This window comes from Heterodontus francisci, chromosome 24 (genome assembly GCF_036365525.1).
Source record: "Heterodontus francisci isolate sHetFra1 chromosome 24, sHetFra1.hap1, whole genome shotgun sequence".
Classification (NCBI taxonomy): domain Eukaryota; kingdom Metazoa; phylum Chordata; class Chondrichthyes; order Heterodontiformes; family Heterodontidae; genus Heterodontus; species Heterodontus francisci.
Window position 1 is genome coordinate 38,133,104 of NC_090394.1, and position 14,866 is coordinate 38,147,969.

Sequence of the window (14,866 nt, forward strand, 5' to 3'; positions counted from 1 at the left end):
TGAAAATAGAAAAGGAGGTGTTTGGAATCATCTTTGGGATCAAACTTTCACCAATTTTTGTTGGGTAGAAACTTTACGCTAGTTATAGATTATAAACCCTTAGTAGCTGTTCTAGATCCAAAGTCTACAATACTGATCATGGCAGCATCAAGGATGCAACAGTGGGCTGTACTTGACTCAGTGTGACTGCAGCATTAAATATCATAATTCAAAGTGTTACAACCGAGGTGGGAGAAGTGCACTGTTAATTCGGTCCCACTTCTCCACAACATATCAATAAATTTTCCCACTTACCGAAGCAGCCAATTAGATACTCTATTTGTCCCTGAATGAAGCACATCAACCAGATTTCTTTAATCAACAACAAAATTAACTGTTAATTTTTGGTTAAGACTTGATATAGTAATGTAAATCTATCCACTAGTTGAGATATTAAAGCTCATTTTTTCCCCCTAGCCCTCATGTGTACAATGGTACTGAAGACCTGTGCTCCAGAACATGCCGCGCCCCTAGCCAAGCTGTTCCAGTACAGCTACAACACTGGCATCTACCCTGCAATGTGGAAAATTGCCCAGCTATGTCTTGTTCACAAAAAGCAGGACAAGTCCAACCTGGCCAGTTATCGCCCCATCAACCTACTCTCAATCATCAGTAAATTGATGGAAGGTGTCATCAACAGTGGCATCAAGCGGCACTTGCTTAGCAATAACCTGCTCAGTTTGGGTTCTGCCAGGGCCACTCAGCTCCTGACCTCATTACAGCCTTGGTTCAAACATGGACAAAAGAGCTGAACTCGAGGTGAGGTGAGAGTGACTGCCCTTGACATCAAGGCAGCATTTGGCTGAGTATGGCATCAAGGAGTCCTAGCAAAACTGGAGTCAATGTGAATCGGGGAGAACCCTCCACTGGCTGGAGTCATACCTAGCGCAAAGGAAGATGGTTGTGGTTGTTGGTCAATCATCTGAGCTCCAGGACATCATTGCAGGAGTTCCTCAGGGTAGTGTCCATGGCCCAACCATCTTCAGCTGCTTCATCAATGTCCTTCCTTCAATCATAAGGTCAGAAGTGGGGATGTTCGTTGATGATTGCACAATGTTCAGCATCATTCATGACTCCTCAGACACTGAAGTAGTCTGTGTAGAAATGCAGCAAGACCTGGACAATATCTAGGCTTAGGCTGATAAGTGGCAAGTAACATTTGTGCCACACAAGTGCCAGGCATTGACCATCTCCAGCAAGAGAGAATCTAACCATCTCCCCTTGACATTCAATGGCATTACCATCGCTGAATTCCCCCACTATCAACATCCTAGGGGCTACCATTGACCAGAAACTGAACTGGAGTAGCCATATAAATACTGTGGCTACAAGAGCAGGTCAGAGGCTAGGAATCCTGAGGTGAGTAACTCTGCTCCTGACTCCCCAAAGCCTGACTTCCCCCAAATCTGTCTACCATCTACAAGGCACAAGTCAGGAGTGTGATGGAATACTCTCCACTTGCCTAAATGGGTGCAGCTCCAACAACACTCGAAGCTCGAATATCCAGGACAAAGCAGCCCCCTTGATTGGCACCCCATCCACAAACCTTCACTCCCTCCACCACCGACGCACAGTGTCAGCAGTGTGTACCATCTACAAGATGCACTGCAGCAACGCACCAAGGCGCCTTAGACAGCACCTTCCAAACCCACAACCTCTACCAACTAGAAGGACAAGGGCAGCAAATGCATGGGAACACCACCTGCCAGTTCCCCTCCAAGTCACATACCATCCTGACTTGGAACTATATTGCCATTCCTTCACTGTCGCTGGGTCAAAATCCTGGAACTCCCTTCCTGATCACACTGTGGGTGTACCTACCCCAAATGGACTGCAGCGGTTCAAGAAGGCAGCTCACCACCACCACCTTCTCAAGGGTAATTGGGGATGGGCAATAAATGCTGTTCTGGCCAGTGATGCCCAAATCCCCTGAATGAATGAGTAAAAAAAAAAAATGCATCCAAAAACCGGTTAACAGGAGGAAAAAAAATATTTTTGTTTACAGCCATTTAATAGGAATGAAAGGAATAAAGAAAAAAGTTAGTCTGTCATGTTCTGGAAGGAAGTTCTTTGGTTTGGTGAGGTGTCCCAAAGTCAAATAGTTGGATGTCACTCTAAGTCTTTCCAGGTGAGGTTGATTAACAGTCTGTGATGGGTAGGTGTTCAAAAAACTTCAGCAGTAGAAGACTTCACATAAGGTCTTCCATCTGATATGCAGCAACGAGGATCTTTTTATGTCTTCTAGCAGCAGTATAGCTGTAAAAGATACCTTAACCCAAAAGGCAACCGTACAGCTTGATGCAGGGATTCATCTGAGACGGGAGACGATAGGAATCTGCCACATATTGAATTAGTGTTTCTTTTCATGAGTTGTCGGATTCCTTTACAGAGAGCCCATACTTTTCTGAGTCGTCTTCTGATCTCCAGGCAGGTCAAAATGAAATTCCAAATGCTTGCTTTTTATCCAAACTCTTCTGGCTTATAAAGTTCAAAACTGAAACCAAAACCTTCCATAAACAAGTCACATGCCCTTGCATAAACACTGTTGTGTCACAGGCTTGTAATTATTTTTCTCCTCTGTTTAAAAAGTGTGTATACCTTTAAGACTCTGTTAAAACAGTGCACCTTTAAGGGAGAGAAAGAAACAGAAGAGAGTGAGGTCACATGGTAATGTTTCCACTTGGCTGTGTGGGGAACTGGCTGAAACCAGTTAGTTTGGAGAGATTTTCCAGCAAAGTGTACTGAAGTGAAGAAAGCTGTCTATTTCCTCTCATCAAAAATTCTACAAAGGAGCTACAAGCCAAGTTAATTCCCTGAGTAAATTTGAAAAGCCTTTTTCAATAAACCATTTGTATTGTTCTGCTCATCGTTCAAAGAATTGTTTAATGCTTGCTGCAGCCAAAGAGTTGAATGCTTATCTACTGAAGGACTATTCATCAAATCTGGATGAAGATTTTGAGTGGCCTTTGACTGCTTCCACATTAGAAGACCTCCATCAGGAACGTAACCTACAACAACTTACTTTTATTTGATCTTGGACAGCTAATTTTTTTAAATTCCACTTTTAAACTGGTTAACTGTCAAAGTTTTGTGTGTATGTGTGAATGCAGGAGTTAGGTTAAAATAAGTTGTAAGGTCTTTAGACATGGGTCTGTCTTAATAGTGTTTAAGATTTAGTTTTTTAATACTTAATTTGTTGTCTAAAGGTACCTGGTTTGGTCTTTCATTCTGGGGGTCACTAGAGTGTTTAATTTGGCTGTTTACCAATTGGCTTCAAAAGCTTAATATGCTGCAACCTGTGGAGTGACCGGACTGAATTGACACAACCGTGGCGGGAGCAACACACTAAGACTTGCCACAACAGTGGGTAGCTCAAGTCGACCCCTGCGGTTTTCCTTGAAATTACCTGCATTACAGTTCTTGTTTACCTTGTTCAACTTTAGTTGAACTTTTTTCAAAACATCCATGAAGTTCAACTATTTGCAGTTGTCTCAATGTCCACTGAAATCCTTTTTCAGTGTTTAAAAACACAGAATACTAAGTTTTGATAAATTCTCAACAAAGGGAGAATGTGGTAGCTGACAGTGTTGTGTTCTGCATGAAGACTGAAAAGTAAGTCATGAAAGTGTAATCTTCAATAGTAGTTGTGGATGAGGACTTTCCAGTCACTGACTGAAATTGCATCTGAAACTCAGGCCAATTTTTCAGAAGTTAACCAACAAACTTGGGGCAGAGTTTGACTGGTGTACAGATCAGGAACTGAAACCATTCCACAATCGACATAACGAGTTGTCATGTGAACAGGGATGTATTAATTGGTGTCAGTGGTAGTACCTCATTCTTTTAGAAGACAAGGTTCTGGAAGAACTCCATACTGAACACATTGATATCATTAGCATGAAATCTATAACCAGAACTTTTGCTTATTGGCTTGGACTAGATGGTGATCTACAATCATTGGTTAGCAAATGTACCATTTGTCAAAGCTGCAGGAATAAGCTGCTGAAAAAACTCCTTAACCGTGGTCATAGGCAATTTGTCCATTTCAAAGAGTGCATGTAGACCTTTGCAAAAGGGAAAGGGACGATTTCTTGGTGCTTATTGATAGTCACTCTAACTAGATCGAAGTAAAGCATATGGGTCAAAACTTCTCTTTAGGCAGTCCCTCAGGGTTGATGATGACTTGCTTCCACTCCGGTTTCATGGTTGAGATGGCCGATAAGTCTAATGTGTGATCTGCAGACTCTGCCAAATGAGGGACATATGGTGGTTGAGGGGTCAAGTAGATTAGTAGCTTGGAGGTGTGTGCACTTCTGATGCCTTGACTTCACCTCCATGTTCCTGACAAGTCCCTCCGTGTACAATGCCTTCCTGAATGACCTTTCTCCACCCTGGAAGGTCATGAGTCAGGGACTCTCTCAAGTTGATGGGGATGTTTGACCTCTTCAGGGATACTTTGAGGACATCGCAAGTGTTTCCACTGTCCTCCTGGGAATCTCTTGTGACTAATTTTGGAGTAGAACAGCCACTTTCAGGAGTCTGGTGTCAGGCTTGCAAATGACATGTCCTTCCCAGCAGAGCTGATTTTGGGTGTTTAGCACCCTGATGCTGGGCAGGTTGGCTTGGGAGAAGACACTGCTGTTGGACTGCTTTTCTTGCCACTGGATTTGGAGGATCTTGTGGAGGCACCTCATGTGGTACTTCGGTGCTTTTAAGGTGCCTGCTGTAGGTTGTCCAAGTCCCCAAAGCATGTACGAGCCCAGGGAATCACTGCTGACGAGTAAACCATGATCTTGGTCTCTGTTTGTAATCCTGATCCTCAAATACTCCCTTCCTCTGATGGCCGAAGGCTAAGCTGGCATGTTGGAGACACAGAGCCTTGTCTGTATGTCTTTGCCAAGGAGAGGCTCCCAAGGTATGGAAAACAGTCCACATTTTCCAGGATCTTGCCACTGATTTTGATTGACAAGGGAAGTGTTGTGCTGTGGGAGCTGGTTGGAAGTGGAGCTTCGTTTTCCAAGGCCAGGATTTTACCCTAGGCAGACGGGAGCTGTCCACCGACTGAAAAGTCGGTGGCGAACCCGCTTCCACCTGGTCTTGGGATTCGACGTATTTGGTGGATCCCCGGGCTGTAATTGGTCTGAGGAGGGACTTCCACCTGCTTGAGGTAGGAAGTCCTGCCTCATAGAACTGCCGGCCAATCAGTGGGCCTGCAGCTCTCTGTCCCTGCAGCACCACCAGGCCACTGCTGGGACAGCAGCCCAGCTGACAGAAGATGATGTAGGGGAGCCACGGATCTAAGGTGTTTTTTTTTTTTTTTGGTGCCTCGCCAGGGCCTGACCGATCATCCCTGGCGAGGCAAGTGTGGTCGATTGGGTGGGTGGCCCTCCATCGGGCACAGTGCCTGATGAGGAGCACTGCTCCCCTCCGCCACACTGCCTCCTTTCCAGGCCATCAGAATGCCACCTGCTTTTGTCAGGCGGCTTTTCTATGGTCTAGGATGCCTGCTTTCCACGTGCAAAATCTGCGTGGAGGTGGGCGGAGGCTGTTGTGGCGACTTAAGGGCCTTGATTCGCCTGGGGCAGGTGGGCCGTTTTGCGCCGCCGCTGCTCTGCATAAAAGTGACGGCGGGAGCGGGTTGGGAAGGGCCCTTGGAGCCTCCCGCTCCATTTCCCTCCCCCCCCCCCCCCCCATCCTGCTCTTTGGGGTGGGGGGGGGGGGGTGTAAAATTCAGCCCCAACTGTTTAGTGAAAGACCCATTTTCATGCAGTCACCAATGATCTAGAGCTTGGTTTCAGAGTGGGCACATACACGAGCATTATCTGCATACTGAAGCTCGACGGCTGAGGTTGGAGAGATTTTGGTTTTCGATTGAAGGTGTAAGTTGAAGAGTTGTTCCCTGAATTTTTCTTGCATTTGCTGTGCAATGAAGGTAATATAGTCTGTGGTGCCTCTCGATAGGTGAAAGCCACACTGTGACTCCAGTAGGAGCTCTTCAGCCACTGGGAGGAGGCAATTCAGAATCTTTGAAGTCATCTTCCCTGTGGCAGACAGCAGGGAGATTCTTCTATAGTTGCTGCAATTGGTTTTGTCTCCCTTCTTGAATGTAGCCACAATCACAATACTCCTCATCCCAGATGAGAGATATGAAGTTGTGCAGTCACACCAGGAGTTTATCTCTACCGTGCTTCAGGATTTTGGCAGGGATTCAGTCTGCTTCCGAGGCCTGGTAAGCACAAAGACTGACCTGGAACGGGTGTTGAGGGATGGAGTTAAGGACATTCAAGTCGAAGACTAGTCTCCTCCATGCTTGTGTCTCAACAGGGTGGGTCCTTGAGTGCTTTGGCTGTAGATCACCTTGACAGCACTGAAGAAACTGCATATGTCCTGATGTCCAAGTTGCTGGATCTCTTGTGCTCTTTCTACCCACCATTTGTTTTTATGTCTTGGGTTTCATGCTGCACCACTCTTCTGGAGCCTGTAGGATTGCTATTTTGCCTTGCATGTGTGGTGACATTTCTAGGTTGTGCTTATGCTTGATTTAGGTCCTCTATTATTTGGTCATTCTCATCAAACCAGTCATGATTCTTCCTGGTGGAGAAGCCAAGGGCATCTTTGCAGGTGCTTGTTCTAATGGCCTTTAGGGTCAACCAGGCACTAATGAAACACAGTGGGTCCTGGACGTTGGAGATTGAGAGTTTGGCGGTAAGGCACAGACTGAGAAGGGCCACTTTTGAGGCCTTAAATGATTATTCTTGCATTGCTTGGGGACTAGGCTGATGGAGGTGGTGGTTGGCTCAATCGATGAAGTAGTTGAGTAGGTGCCAGTGTTTGGACCGAGGGTGTTGCCATGAGGTCTTGAGTTTCTCTCTGGGGCAAGATGTTGTGACTAGGTCATGCTCGACTTTTCCTCAGGAGGAGGACTCCATTGAAGTGTGCTTTCCTGACTCCTTCCTTGCCAATTGCCCCCTTCCAAAAATTTGCATCCTTCCCGACTGACATTGAGGTCTCTAAGGGGGATCAGGTTGTTGTCTGTCTGCTGGGACTCTGGCTAAGCTTTGCTCAAGGTCGGTGTAAAATACCTTCTTGGCCTCCTCTGTTGCTTTGAGTAGGAGAGTATGCACTGATGACAGTGGCATGCTGGTTTCTTGTTGGGGTAAGGCGTTCACTTATCCTGTAGGGGGAGTCACTGAGGTGCCAGACAAGCTCGTTTCTTATGGTGAAGCCCATCCCATAGAGGAGTTGTTACACTTATTTATGGAAGAGTCTCCCAGAAGAGTATCTGCTGTCTTGCTCTTTCAGTTTCCTCCCCGCACCCCCCCCCCCCTCCCCCCCCGCATGTCATGTCACGTCTCACTTAAGGTGGCACTGCTGAGGCGCCTGAGTTTCCGAGCTGTGATGGCAGTGTGGTGCTCAGGCCGGTCACAGTTGGGGTTGGCCATGAGGGTCTTCATGTTTCAAGTCCCAAACTTCATTTTAGTCAGTGGGCGATGCCTTTGAGTGCCTTTTTTTTCCCAAACGGGAGTGGTCGTTGCACTCTGGCCACCTCGTGGCCTTGGCAGAGCAGGGCCTTGGTCCAATGGCAAGGAGGTTCCAAGATGACTGGAGGCAAGGCTCAGCTGTGAGACATTGGCACAGCCTGTGCATGGTCATACACAGGCGCTTATGTGGCTGTGGGTCAAAACACCAAGTTGAAAAGACAATAGACGAGTTATGGTCCGTTTTTGTTTTTTGCTGATCATGGTTTACTGGAGGAGCTTGTCTCTGGTAACTTCCCTCAATTCCGTTCTGTTCTGTTTCAGAATTTCATAAAGCAAAATTGTATCAAACCTACCCTCACTCCTCCAGATCATCCAGCATTAAAGGGAGCAGAAAGATATGTGGGAATAGTCAAGGAAGCACTCGAAGCAAGTGCTGCATAGATGTTCAAGTTCCATACTGAAACTTGGAGATTAGCTAATTTTCTGCTGAAGTATAGAATAACTCCATATTCAACTACAGGGTATACACCTTAATGAATTGAAGATTTTTTTTTTAGTTCTACCAAATTTGACTGTGAAAGTTGAATGAAAACAGTTCAGTCAGAAATGTCAGTATGACACAGAAGTGCATAGTTTGAAGAGTAATTAACCTGTTCGTGTTATGAGCCCCCCCACCGCTCACAAGTGGGACCGAGTAAATGTTCGTGGTGTTGAGGTAGTTGAAATTGATGGAAAAGTGAAGTGTTTACCTAGGGTCACATGATCTTGGCGCAAGGTGATCCAAAACTTCAGCTTGACGGCAAACGTTTGCCAGAGTGTGAACCAGTTCAGATTTCGGTGCCTGAAGTACCAGTTTCAGAAAAAGAAACAAGGTCTTTAAGTCCTGAACTGAAACCAAACAGTCCAAACCCTGATTACACAAAAACCTGAGAGGAGATTAGGAAGACTATGTATGTTCATAATCCCTCCATCATTGGTAGCTGTGCCTTCAGTTGTCAAGACCCTAAGTGTGGAATTCCAACCCTAAGCCTTTCCAAAACCACCATCCCCAGCTCTTCCTTATCACCCCTGTCAAGAATACCCCATATGCCAAATGAGAAATATTAATTCATCGGTTGGAAATTTACAATAGTCTTTTTTAATGGAAAAAATCCTACAGTAACTTAAAAAACTGGCAGCCGAGATGGCCACTGCAATTTGCATCAAACACCTTTGCACATTCAAAGGCCCAACTGCAGACAGAGGTCTGAGGAGCCCTGGAGCCAGAACAATGGCTTGCTCTAAGTAATTGAATTACCTAGGATTGCTTCATTAGTATGGCAGTTAAGGCAATCCTGACACATTGACTTTGGAATTTCTTCACCCCAGAGGGTGGTTGGAATCTGGAACACGCTGCCTGAAGAGGTGGTAGAGGCAGGAACCATCACAAAATTTAAAAAGTATTTAGATGAGCACTTGAAATGCCATAGCATACAACGCTACAGGCCAAGTGCTGGAAAATGGGGTTAGAATAGATAGCTGCTTGATGGCTGGCACAGACACGATGGGCTAAAGGGCCTGTTTCTGTGCTGTATAACTCTGACTCTAAACCCCTCAGAGTGTAAATATTGGCATCCTGGAACCTGTGAAGTCAATTCTGAATCTTGTATCTCACTAAAAACAAAGGGGATTGAGAGAATCATGTGACCGTCTGTCCATCTCTGGGGGAAAAAACAGAAGTTTTCTTATACTCACAGAAAACAAGCAGCAACTCAGTGTGCAACAAGCAGAAAGCTGCGTGCTTCCCTTTCTCCCTCTTGCTCTCTCCCCAGAAAACATCAAGTTTGAAAACCATCTGTGACTCTGCTCCCTCCAAGCTTACAAACTGCTACAACCACCAACCAGGGTAAGTGAGCCAACTGCAATTCTGCCTTCAAGAAAACCCTGAGCAAAGCCGGCCAACCACAAAATGCACTTTGACCAGCGAGGACTTCAAGATTACAGCTTCAGCTGTGGACTACCGGATCATCCACTTCAGACTGTTTGTTTGTTTTATATTCATTCATGGGAAGTGGGCATCGCTGGCTATGCGAGCATTTATTGCCCATCCCTAATTGCCCTTGAGGAGGTGGTGGTGAGCTGCCTTCTTGAGCTGCTGCTGTCTATGTGGGGTAGGTACCCAATTACAGTGCTCTTAGGAAGGGAGTTCCAAGATAAAGACCCAGTGACAGTGAAGGAACGGCAATATAGTTCCAAGTCAGGTTGGTGTGTGGCTTGGAGGGGAATTTGCACGTGGCTGTGTTCCCATGCATCATCTGCCCTTGTCCTCCTTGGTTTGGGAGGTGCTGTCTAAGGAGACTCAGTGCATTGCTGCAGTGCATCTTGTAGATAGTACACACTGCTGCCACTGTGCAGCGTTGGTGGAGAGAGTGAATGACACCCCATCCACAAACAATCAAGTGGGCTGCTTTATCCTGGCTGGTGTTGAGCTTCTTGAGTGTTGGAGTTGCACCCATCCAGGCAAGTGGAGAGTATTCCATCACACTGCCTTGTGCCTTGTAGATGGTGCACAGGCTTTGAGGAGTCAGGAGGTGTTACTCACCGCAGGATTCCGAGCCTCTGACCCACTCTTGTAGCCATGGTGGCTAATCCAGTTCGGCTTCTGGTCAATGGTAACCCTCAGGATGTAGATTATCAGGCCCTGGGGTTTTGTCGGCCTTCAATCCCATCCATTTCCCTAACACCATTTCCCTACTAGTACTAATTTCATACAGTTCCTCCTTTTCATTAGACCCATGTTCCCCAACATTTTTGGGAGGTAATTTGTGTCCTCCTTTGTGAAGACCGAACCAAAGTATGTTTTTAATTGGTCTGTCATTTCTTTGTTCCCCATTTATAAATTTCCCCCGTTTCTGACTGTAAGGGACCCACATTTGTCTGCACTAATCTTTTTCTCTTCACATATCTATAGAAGCTTTTACAGTCAGTTTTTATGTTCTCTACAAGCTTACACTCAATCTATTTTCCCCTTAATCAATCCCTTTGTCCTCCTTTGCTGAATTCTAAATTGCTCCCAATCCTCAGGTTTGCTGCTTGTTCTGGCCATTTATATATTTCTCCTCCTTGCATCTCTATCCCTAATTTCTTTTGTAAGCCACGGTTGAGCGACCTTTCGTGTTTTCATTTTTGCGCTAGACAGAAATGAACAATTGTTGTAATTCATCTATGCGCTCTTTAAATGCTAGCTATTGCCGATCCACTGTCAACCCTTTAAGTAACGTTCCCCAATCTATCATAGCCAACTCGCGCCTCATACCTGCATAGTTTCCTTTATTTAGATTCAGGACCCTAGCCTCGGAATCAACTCTCTCTCAACTTTTCATTAAGATGGAGAGTATCATGTTATGGTCGCTCTTCCCCAAGGGACCCTGTACATCAAGATTGTTAACTAATCCTTTTTTCATTACCCAATATCCAGTTTAGGATGGCCTGTGCTCTAGTTGGTTCCTCAGTGTATTGGTTCAAAAAACCATCACTCCAGGAATTCCTCCTCTACAGTATTATTGCTAATTTGGTTTGCCCAATCTATATGTAGATGTACCATAATTGCAGCTGCACCCTTATTGCATGCGTCTCTAATTTCCTGTTTAATGCCATCCTCTACATCACCACTGCTGTTTGGGGATCTATATACAACCTCCACTAACTTTTTCTGCCCCTTGGTGTTTCTTAGCTCCACCCATACAGATTCCACATTAGGATTCTCTGAGCTAATATCCTTCCTCGCTATTGTATTGATTTCCTCTTTTACGAACAACACTACTCCACCTTTTCCTTTTTTTGCATGCCCTTCCTAAATATTGAATACCCCTGGATGTTCAGTTCCCATCCTTGGTCACCCTGCAGCCATGTCTCCGTAATCGCAACTATATCGTTTCCATAATAAACGGGTCTTTTTCTGGGTGGCAGGCAGTGACTAGTGGGGTACTGCAGGGATCTGTGCTAGGACCCCAGATATTCACTATATATATTAATGAAATTGATGGAATTAAATGTAATATATTCAAGTTTGCAGATGAGACAAAGCTGGGTGGGAGTGTGAGCTGCAAGGAGGATGCAGAGAAGCTCCAGTGTGATTTGGACAAGTTGAGTGAGTGGGCAAATACATGGCAGATGCGGTATAATGTGGATAAATGTGAAGTTATCCACTTTGGTGGCAAAAACATTAAGGCAGATTATCTGAACGGCGGTAGATTGGGAAAGGGGGAGGTGCAATGAGACCTGGGTGTCCTTGTGCACCAGTCACTGAAAGTGAGCATGCAGGTGCAGCAGGCAGTTAAGGCAAACGGTACGTTGGCCTTCATAGAGAGAGGATTAGAGCACAGGAGCAAGATGTCTTGTTGTAATTATACAAGGCCTTGGTGAGACCACATCTGGAGTATTGTGTGCAGTTTTGGTCTCCTTATCTGAGGAAGGATGTTCTTGCTATGGAGGGAGTGCAGCAAAGGTTCACCAGACAGTTTCCTGGAATGGCAGGACTGATGTATGAAGAGAGATTGGGTCGATTAGGCTTGTATTCGCTAGAGTTTAGAAGAATAAGAGGGATCTCATAGAAACCTACAAAATTCTAACAGGACTGGACAGACTAGATGCAGGAAAGATGTTCCTGATGGCAGAGGGGGGAGGTGAGTGGGGTCCAGGACCAGGGGACACAGTCTAAGGATAAGGGGTAAGCCATTTAGGACTGAGATGAGGAGGGATTTCTTCACCCAGAGAGTGGTGAAGCTATGGAATTCTCTACCACAGAAAGCAGTTGAAGCCAAATCGTTAAATATATTCAAGAAAGAGTTAGATATAGTTATTAGAGCTAAAGGAATCGAGGGATACGGGGAGCAAGCAGGAACAGGGTACTGAGTTTGGACGATCAGCCATGATCGTATTGAATGGTGGTGCAGGCTCGAAGGGCTGAATGGCCTACTCCTGCTCCTATTTTTGTTTCCATGTGACCATAGTATGCTTTAACATGCCCTTTCACAATTTTTCTGGCCATTTGTGCTGAACTTTTCATGCTGGTTGTTGGAACTTAGCATGAGGACTGTGTCCAGCATTTGAGCTGGGAAACTATCAGGGCACAGAACAGTCTGTTTTGTGTATTGAGATATAATTTGAACATGCTGGCCCATATGGGCAGGTGTATCTTTTTACCAATATGCTGTCACTCCAGGATGTATAGTTGTATGTGGCAAAGAAAATATATAGTATCTGTAGTTGTGATACTTTGTATAAAAACAAAATACTTCCTACTTTCAGGCATAACACTTAAAAATTATGACTGTACTCAGCTGGGAGGTCTTCCTCCTGAGGGTGATCTACCAACAGTCAGCTTGCACACATCAGATGGAGACAGGAAGCTGAAGTGCAAGTATATTTGTAGCATAATCTATCAGCCCACCTGGCCTTTTTATTTATGACTATCAATGGAACCTGTCTAGACCACATTTTATAACCAGTGCGTTTCCAATTGATACAAGCTCTAGCCATCTTTGTTTTTGAATAAGCACCTTTCATCCTTTCTGATGTATCCTTTCAAGTGCATGGATCCTCCAAGCATGGATTTACCGATGCCTTTTGGAGTTGGTTTAACTTGTATGTGTCCCAATGTGTGTATTGTATGCCAATTTGTCAACAGGCTGTAGGTTTTTAAGGATGCAGGAAAGATCACACAACAGCTTGAGCTTCTGGCTGATACTGACAATGGTATGTTAACAGACAGTGAAAAATATTGTGTACTACTTTGCCGAGCAGAAAAGCAAATGAAGTAAAATTGTAAAGCATTACATTTAAAAATAAAATCAAGAATGAAAGACTTGCATTTAAATAGTTCCTTGTGGTATTTCTCAAATGTCACGTACAATTAATTATAGTGCATTGACGGTTATGACAGCAACTTATATTTATATAGCATCTTTCATGTAATAAAATGTCCCAAGGTGCTTCACAGGAACATTATAGAACAAAGTATGACACCAATTCACAAAAGGGAGATATTGGGTCAGATAACCAAAAACTTTGTCAATGAAGTAGGTTTTAAAGAGTGTCTTAAAAGAGGAAAGCGAGGCGGAGAGGTGTAGGGAGGGTATTCCAGATCTTGGAGCCTAGCCAACTGAAGACGGGGCCACCAATGGTGGAGTGATTAAAATCAGGGATGCAGAAGAGGCCAGAATTAGGACAGATATTTTGAAGGATTGTGGGGCTGGAGGAGATTACAGCGATGGGGAGGGATGTGGCCTTTTAGTAATTTGAGAACAAGGATGAGAATTTTAACATCAGGGTGCTGCTTGACCGGGAACCAATGTAGGCCAGCGAGCACAGGGGTGATGGGGGAATGGGACTTGATACGAGTTAAGCCACCAGCAGCAGAGTTTTGGATGACCTCAAGTTTACGGAGAGTAGAATGTGGGAGACCAGCTAGAGTTGTGTTGGAATAGTAAGTCTAGAAGTAACAAAGGTGTGTATGAGGTTTAAGCAGCAGAAGAGTTGAGACGGGCAAAGTCAGGCAATGTTATGGAGGTGAAAATAGGCAGTCTTGGTGATGGAATGAAGCTCATCTCTGGGTCCAATATGACACCAAGATTGCAAACAGACTGGCTTAATCTCAGGCTGTTGCCAGGGAGAGGAATGGAGTTGTTACCTAGGCAATGGAGTTTGGTTCCAAAAACAATGGTTCAGTGTTTCCAATATTGACTTGTAGGAAATTTCTGCTCATCCAGTACTGGATGTCAAATAAGCAGTCATAATTTGACAATAGCGGAGGAGCCGAGAGAAGTGGTGGTGAGAGCGCGGAGTGTCATCAGCATACACGTGAAAACTAATGCCATGCTTTATGTGGACAACTTAAATACAACAACTATTTTGTACATCAGCAATGAGAGGGATGAATTGTTGATTTGATGGTTGTTGAGGAAGGAGTGTTGACCAGGCCACTAAGAAATCTCTGCTCTTCAGTGGATAGTTTTTAAGTGTTCTAGGAGAACGACTATTTGTGCCCTTGTGTTAAACCAGTCTTAGTACTTAAACCTACTTCTGGTGTTACTTCAAGAAATGACATTTTCTCGTGATTTTCAGCTTCAAGGCATCTTGTCGGAGTTTATTTTCTAGGAATGTTCTCTGGGTCCATGTGTTTAAAAGTCAAAATTTTGTAATGTTTATTTGGTTAATGGTAACTATTTTGGAATGAATTCGTCCACTACAACATTCTTCACTGTGTGGTGTTAGTTAAAGTTAGTGTCTTGGTACTGAACCGGAGTTGAGTCCATCAGATTGACTTGTTTATAATTTGAGGGCATCCATCTCATTCAGAATTTATC

At 44.7% G+C, this 14,866-nt stretch overlaps 1 protein-coding gene across 6 annotated transcripts in view; it reads left to right on the plus strand.

Annotated features, from left to right (window-relative positions):
• Nucleotides 1–14,866, plus strand: part of usp22 (ubiquitin specific peptidase 22) — a 138,068-nt gene that overhangs the window by 78,953 nt on the left and 44,249 nt on the right. The window contains exon 1 of one of the 6 annotated variants that reach the window (XM_068055963.1): nucleotides 9,370–9,405. The exons of the other annotated variants lie outside the window; for them this stretch is intronic. The gene's annotated coding sequence lies outside the window, so the exon portion shown is untranslated. Of the gene's footprint in view, nucleotides 1–9,369; nucleotides 9,406–14,866 lie in introns of those variants that run through there. 6 annotated transcript variants of the gene reach the window in all.